Source organism: Terrapene carolina, unplaced genomic scaffold (assembly GCF_002925995.2).
Source record: "Terrapene carolina triunguis isolate 2854851 unplaced genomic scaffold, T_m_triunguis-2.0 Scaffold95, whole genome shotgun sequence".
Taxonomy (NCBI): Eukaryota; Metazoa; Chordata; order Testudines; family Emydidae; genus Terrapene; species Terrapene triunguis.
The window spans coordinates 34,748,976-34,757,261 of record NW_020664446.1 but is presented as its reverse complement, the minus strand read 5'-3'; positions in this window follow the sequence as shown (position 1 = coordinate 34,757,261).

The window sequence follows — 8,286 nt, the reverse complement described above, 5'->3', positions numbered from 1 at the left end:
AAACAACTGAAGACAGTTGGCAGTTTTTCAAAGAGACATTATTAAGGGCACAAGAGCAAACTATCCCCCTGCATAGAAAAGATAGGAAGTATGGCAAGAGACCACCCTGGCTTAGCCAGGAGATCTTCAATGATCTAAAATTCAAAAAAGAGTCCTACAAAAAGCGGAAACTCAGTCAAACTACAAAGGATGAATATAAACAAATAACACAAGTATGTAGGGACAAAATTAGAAAAGCCAAGGCACAAAACGAGATCAAATTAGCTAGGGACATAAAAGGAAACAAGAAAACATTCTACAAATAGATTAGAAGCAAGAGGAAGAACAAGGACAGAGTAGGCCCATTACTCAACGAGGGGGAAAAGACAATAAGATAAAATGTGGAAATGGCAGAGGTGCTTAGTGACTTCTTTGTTTCGGTTTTCACCAAGAAAGTTGGTAGCGATGGGCCATCTAAAATAGTGAATGCCAGCGAAAATGAGGTGTCTAAAATAGGGAAAGAGCAAGTCAAAAATTACATAGACAAGTTAGATGTCTTCAAATCAGCAGGGCCTGATGAAATGCATCCTAGGATACTCAAGGAGCTGGCTGAGGAGATATCTGAGCCATTAGCAATTATCTTTGAAAAGTCATGAAAGGAGGGAGACATTCCAGAAGACTGGAAAAAGGCAAATATAGTGCCCATCTATAAAAAGCGAAATAAGGACAACCCAGGGAATTAAAGACGAGTCACCTTAACTTCTGTACCCTGAAAGATAATGGAGCAAACAATTAAGCAATCAATTTGCAAACATCTAGATGATAATGAGATGATAAATAACAGTCAGAATGGATTTGTCAAGAACAAATCGTGTCAAACCAACCTGATAGCTTTCTTTGACAGGGTAACAAGCCTTGTGGGGAATCAACTTGAGATTCTTCCTTCCAAAAAAGTCTTCCCACAGGACCAGGAGGCATTGATATGGTCTTAAGCCTTTAAGCAGCCATATGTTCAATCTCGTCATTAAGTACAGTATGGCCCTCATTTGGGTTGGGAGAAAAGGATCCAAGAGCAATCGCAGATGGTCACAGGTTGCTAACTCTCAAGAGATTTTGGTAGCATTTTCAAACAAGATTATGAAAGAAAAGAAAGCATCATTATAAATTCAAATGTGGAAAAATGGCCATTGTTCTAATATATCCCTAATATTGCTTGGTTATCAATGCAGAGCTGAAGGGATTCAGTTTCAGATCGCCTCTGGATCTTCATCAAATTAACCCTCCTCCCTGGTATTAGCAGCTTTATTCTTCTACCTTAACCTCCAAAATATCTGGTTAATTGAATTAATGCCCCCCCCCCCAAAGAAAAAGGCATAAAAGGCCCATAATTGGAAAGGAGCAATAAAAATGCCTCCATGCCTTCATCCAACCACTGCTTTCCTGGGTAGAAATTCCTTTCCACTCTTTTTCATGACTGGACTCAAAGTCCAGAAAAACACATCTTTTCTTACCCTCACATAGTATGTCCTGTTTTTTTAACCTCGTTGCCCTCAGAATCCATTCTTGATATCTGAGAAAGACACTATAAATGGAGCTCTAGATTATCCAGCTGTAGCTCAATTTACTCACTGATACAATAGCATTTTGTGTAAATAATTAGGGTGCTCTTAAGGGTTCAGTTTTATTCCATACAAGCATGAGGGCTAAGAGTTTTGTACAGAGCACCTGCCCCCTGCAGGTATGGAGTTGGTTCTCAAATTTCTTAACTTGAGTTCCCAGCAATAGGTTGAACTTCAGTGTTTTGCTGTGAGAGGAGTTTTCTTCAATGGATGCTAAATGTTTGTGAACCCATTTCGCTGTGTCTTTGTTGCTTCTTCAGTACACCTGTGGGGAGCAATAAACTTGGAATATAGAGCTTGAGATAGGATGGCCTACAAAAAGCCATTGTTGCTTGAAATAGATTTCTTCTGGCCACTATTAATCCCAACATGCCTTTCACCCATCTGTTCTGGTAAGAAAATTTTGCATGTTACATGTGGCTTGCAGTCCTGGCAATTGCCACTCACCCAAATCCATGGAAGCTTGTGGTTTAAAGAAGTTTTCCGTTCCAGCCTTATTTTTACTTTAATTTGGCAAAATGATCACTGTTTGGATCTGTGATCTCTCCCACACAAGAAGATTGCTCTTCTGAACAAATGATATTTGACAAAATATCCAAGTTTTAGATTAAAACCAGTGTGCTCTGGGAGCAAACAGAAAACAGGGCCTTCGTGTATTCATTACAGCTGCCAACTTGGCAGCTTGTCCCAAGCAGCCCTGCAGCATAGGGTTTTGAATTCATTCTATGGGGTTTGGAGTTTTGCTGACGTGTGTTGCAGGTGTACTTTCCAGAATTTGGGTATTATTAATTATTATTATTATTTATTATTTGGTAACCAAATGCTGGAGTAAGAGAACACAACTTAACATCTAAACCCAGACAACAACAACATTTAGATCTCGCCCTGCGTGCATGTTTAGTCCTACCCAATTTGGGGTTGCGAGTGGTACATTGAACAGATCACATTTCAGAAGTGCTCAAGCCCTTTTTATGTGGAGCCATCCCTCCCCACATCAAGCAGATACACATCTGTGAATATGGCTTTAACATTAGGATGCGGAGTAGAGTTGGGGCTTATGACTATTCATAGGATTTTTCTAGCCTGTGGCTTTCAAAAGAGTACGGGATCAGGTCCTTGTACAGAGATAAAATGGAATTGCTGTAGGCTCTGCAAAGAGGTGTTACCTTTGATGTCAAAATTATATTCCCTTGGCAAAGAGTCGTAGCAGCAAGTTTGAGAAAACTAACCAATCTTTTTTCTATATAAGGAGATATAAAACCTGAACCAGAAATTAATGAAGAGACATCTGTCTTCTCAGACGGAGGGCCAGCTAAGCCTAAAATTTGTTAACTGAGAAATAAAATTTCAGCAACCTTCAATATCTTACTGTTTGAAGTGTCAAGGCTCTGATTTCCATTTCAATAGATCCTGTACTCACAAAATACTATGTACTGTATGCAGTTGCCTCACATTCCTTCCATTCTTTTTTCTGTGTGAGTCAGAGCACAGAGATTCTTGGAGAGACTGAAAAGAAAGAAAACTGTCTAATTTCCATGGGCACATAGAGTACCAGCATCTGGACAGAGTTATAGCGAGCAGAAATTATATGCAGTATTTAAACATGGGCATGTGGATTCTCTTTTTCTTGACCATATGAGGCAATCACTTCATTCTATAAGAGCAAAACATTAAAGTTCAACTTATTAAAAGGCGCTCCAGTGCAATTCTCACAAAAACTGACAGAAGAATAAAGACTGAGGCTGACAACTAAAACATGTAACCAGTTCTATCAACGTCACTACTACACAGAGTTAAATTTACTGTGCCTGGGGCAAGGGGGTATGCTAAGATACTTATGCAAATGCCAAGATGTGCACATAATATCAGAAATTTCTGCACTAGCTGTAGGGATTGTAGTGAAAGATACAGAACATAATTTTGGTGACAAAATAAGAGAGATGGAAAACATTCTAAGTATGAGGATATTAGCCGGATGTAGTTTGTGCATGTTAAATAATCCCTCCCATGCCCAAGGTATTTCCAGAACAAATGCAGACTGAAGATTCTGTAGGCCTTATGCACTTAAGACTCTCCTTGATTTCACTGGGACTTCTGCCTGCATAGAAACTGCAAAACTGGGCCTAAAATGTGGATAAAGATACTACTGTATTAACATCAGTTAAACAAAAGAGAAGATGAATTCCTGTCTTCTGAAACACAGTGGATGTCAATATCTAATTCAGCTGCATGTGGAAGAAAGATATATAGATCAAAAAACAGAATGCTTTCGGTGAGATATGGGAGCTTGTGATTAGCTTTAGAAGCTCTACTGTTACATAGCCATATGATAAGAAATAAGATCCTACCAATTATACACTCTTTGCTTTGTCTGGGGAAGGAAGGGTTAGGTTAAAGTATTCTATAAACCAAATAGTGGCAGTACAAATGCACTGCCTTGTGGAGCCTCTAAATGTGAGGTTGGGTTCAGTCTTGCACTCCCACACTGGAAATGCTATGGGTAGGTATGTCAGTACAGAATCTGTTGCTGATGTAGGGATTTATTTCAGTGGCAGCTGTTTAATAGCTCTGCATCACTGCAGAAGTGGAAGGTGGTGAGACCTCACCTAGAATGCCTTTGACATCCCAACAAGTTCCTCGGGAAGGCTGGCCACCTTTCAAAATATCCTTTGACTCAGTTGTTTAGCAAATAGATGGATTTTTATTTTGGTTGGATTATCTTCCTTTTGGATTATACGGTTGTTCTCCATGGGCCTGGTCTCCTGTCCACTGAAGTTAATGGGATGCTTGCCATTGTCTTCAATAGGCTTTGGATTCGGCCCAGTGTAATTTATGTATTTCGTTAACCAATATTGACCTGTATAGTTTGTGTCACTGGGTAAAGTCTGTTGTGACTAGAATAGACAACTGTTTCAAACTCCTCAATAATTGATCAAGAATTAGGATCAGCAGGCACCGGTGAGCTAACACATCCTGTCTACTCCAAACCTAACCATACCCCTTCTTCCTGAGAGGCCTTTTTTTTCCATTTCCAACTTCCTATAGTCCTGCAGGTCTATAAATGATTCGCCTTCAGTTTTTGCCTTTGTTCGTCACAGCACTTCTGTATTGCCTAGTTTAAAAAAAATGCCTTGCAAGCTCTGGTAGCTTCAATCTAAATAGTTTGTATCTCTCAGAAAGCATCCCAAAGCCCCATGAGTCTAAAGCCCTCCTATTTTCATTGTTGGCACATGCGTTCATTGATCTCCAACGTCAATGTTCTCTTTCCTCAACTTTCCTCACTTATGCAACTGGTGTTGTTGCCTTTTTTTCCAGGATATTCTTTAAGCTTCTTGTCACATTACTTGTTCTGGCATTCAGGAAACTTCACCTTATCTTGTTTTCCATAAATATAAATATAGTTTCAGTCCAGGATGTGTCCAAAAGGGATGTCTGATGCATTAAGAAATTGCCTTTGATAGGCTGAACTCAGGACCCCTCTAGAATTAAATGATATCTTCTGGATGTTCTAACCACAAGCCTCTTATATGTCAGTGAGCATGCCACATACAAAAGAGAATCTGGGATTTCATGACCATAAAACAAGAGTAATTGCTGACGAAAAACATATTTCCTTCAGTAAAGTACGGAAGAATCACATGGAAATAAGTCAAATGATTTTTATGAATTGGACCAGCTGAAATAAACTCAGGAAGACTTTTGTATACAATGTGTTCTTAGTGAAAACACACAGTTGGAACTTAGAGTAAACTGTCAAAGTGAGAGCCTACATACAGGAGTCACATAAACTCTGTTCCATTTATGCAGCTGATTGCTCTGTTTATAATAATTTGTAAATAAAAAAAGCTTTGCTAGTATTTTATTGGAAAAACATTAACTTTTTCAGCATGTGAAATTTAGTATAGGGACAAAGTTAACACAGGAATATCGGGCTAGATTTCTAGTTTCACTTCAGCTCTTTTGCACTGCTCCAGTGCTTTGAAGATTCCCACTGTGTTGTGGATTCCTCAGCTGGCATACAGCCACGCTCCTATGCTCTCCCTTCCCAGCCTCTGACAAAGGGGATATGACTGGGGTATGGCTAAGCCAACTAAGGATTCTACAACACAGTGGGAATCCTTAAGGAGCTGGTTAAACCAGCTGTAGAGATGCTTTGTACCAATGGAGTGGTGCAAAATAGCTGAACTGAAGCCAGGAATCTGGCTGGAATTGCTCCATGGGGCAGGTGATACAAGTTAGAGCAGCCCTCAGTTACTTTAATGTGTGGTGGAGTCTAGGCGTGCACGCACTGGCTTCAGGATCAAAGGATCACAAAGATGGATTAAAGGCATCTATACCCCACAATCGAGTTTTGCAATAAGCTCTCTTCAGCTGGATTGGCTGATCTATGCCATTATAAAGAACACTACATGACAGAGTGAAGTCAGATTGCAGTGACATGTGGCTTCGCTTAAATTAGGAAAGGTATGAATCACATTCCGGTATATTTGTGGTTGATTAGATTAGGCAAAGGGCAAGTTTCCTTGATATTATTTTCAATTTATTTAGAGATCTCTAAAAGGAGAGTTGCTCTCAGACAGCCTCAGCCCTGTCACTTGCATGGCAATGAGACTTTTAGTTGACAGGCAGTGTTTTCATTTTGGAAGCTGCTTCGGCTCCTCTAGCTTTTTGAATGATGTTTTCTGTGCAGGTAAAGGGGAGATTTTCTGTAAGGATGTGCACCTCATTCATGTATGTGATTGGTAAAAATTTCAAGTAAGATGCTGAAGAGCATTTATGTTGACACTGGAAGCCTGAGTAACCAAGCCTTGTGGATATTAAAATCTTCAAGCCCCCCCGCTCCCTCCCCCAATCCTCAGGTTTGTTTTTCAGTGAACTGAAATTTGGTTTCCAAATGTTGTAGCACCTTTCAAAAGGGGGCATTCTCAGTTGTCGGCACTTCAGACCACATTGTTCCAAATCAATGTAAAACCATGTGTCATTTGTCATCCTATTTCCACAATTTCTTTTTTCTCTCTCTGAACTGTCATTGTAATAGCTTGTCACTATCCTTTTCATGAAATCTTTCCCACCGCCCCAACCAGAACTGAACTTAAAAACTGAACAATGTTTGTAGTCATGGGACACATCCCAGTGCCCCTAGGCTTTTACAGTTACAGCAACCGTATTAGGGTCCCAGGTCCATGACATTTGATTTTGTCATGTTTTATGTTGTACGTAATAATGTGCTTTAATTGAGTTTCTACTGTTATATATAACCAGGTAAATCCAGATGTGTGCGCACACACACAATGCTATTTTATTTGCAGACATTCTAGTAGAATGCATGCTGAATACACTCACATTCTTCACTAGCCTACATTAATAGATTTTAAGGACAGAAGGTCCCATTAGATCATCTACTCTGGCCTCCTGTATAACACAGGCCAGAGAATCTCACCCAGTTACTCATGTATTGAGCTCAATAACTTGTTTGACTAAAATATGCTTTCCAGAATGGCATCCAGTCTTGATTTGAAGACCTCAAGAGATGGAGAATCCACTCTCATTCTTAAAAATTTGTGCCTTATTTCTAATTTGAATTTTTCTGTTTTTAAATCCTAGCCATTGGTTCTTGCTATGCCTTTCTCTGCTAGATTGAACAGCTTTTTGATAGCTGGGATTTTCTCCCTGTGAAGGTACTTATACATTGTAATCAAGTCACCTCTTGATCTTTTTGATAAACAGATTGAGCCCCTTAAATCTCTCACTGGGAGATGCATTTTCTAGCTCTTAAATTATTTTTGTGGCTCTTCCTTGCACCCTCTTCAGTTTTTGAATGTCCTTTTACAAATTTGGACACCAGAACTATATGCAGTATTGGTCTCGCCAAAGCCATATATAGAGGTAAAAATCACCTCCCTGATCCTATTCATTAAGGCCCTATTTATACATCCAAGAATCACATTACCCTTTCTTGCCCCTATGATTTTTAAATCCCTGTCAGAATCACTGTTTTCCAGGGTACAATTCCCCATTTTGTAAGTATGGCCTGCATTCTTTTTTCCTAGATGTCTGATCTTATATTTGGCCATACCATAACACGTTTTGTTTGAATGGGCCCAGCTTATCAAGCAATCCAGATCGCTCTGTATGACTGCTCTGTCCTTAACATTATTTCTCACAATGTCAGTCTGTCTCATCATCCTTTAATTTTATCAGCAAAGATTTTATTTTTACTTCCAGATCATTGATACAAATATTGAATAGTATCGGGCCTAGTGAAACCCCACTAGAAACATGTCCATTTAATGATGATCCATATTGACAACTACTTTTGGAGATCTGTCAGCTAGCCAGGTCTTGATCCATTTAATATGCGCTTTATTAATGTGGTATAGTGCTATTTTTAAAATCAGAATATTGTACAGTTCTAAGTCAAATGTCTTACAAAAATCTAAGGGCTTGTCTATATGAACAATTAGTTCCTAGCAAGCTGGGATGTGAACCTACTGCACGTCAGCCACTTCGTTAATGCGCTTTGATCTAGTCCCATTTCAAAGAGGATTAGATCAAAGCACATTGAGGCACTGTGAATGTGTGTCAGCAGAGTCCGCAGAGACAGTCCCTGGCAGGCTAGTGTGGGGTAGATACACACCCAGCTTGCTGCAAACTAAATGTTTGTATAGACAAGCCCTAAGTATGTTAC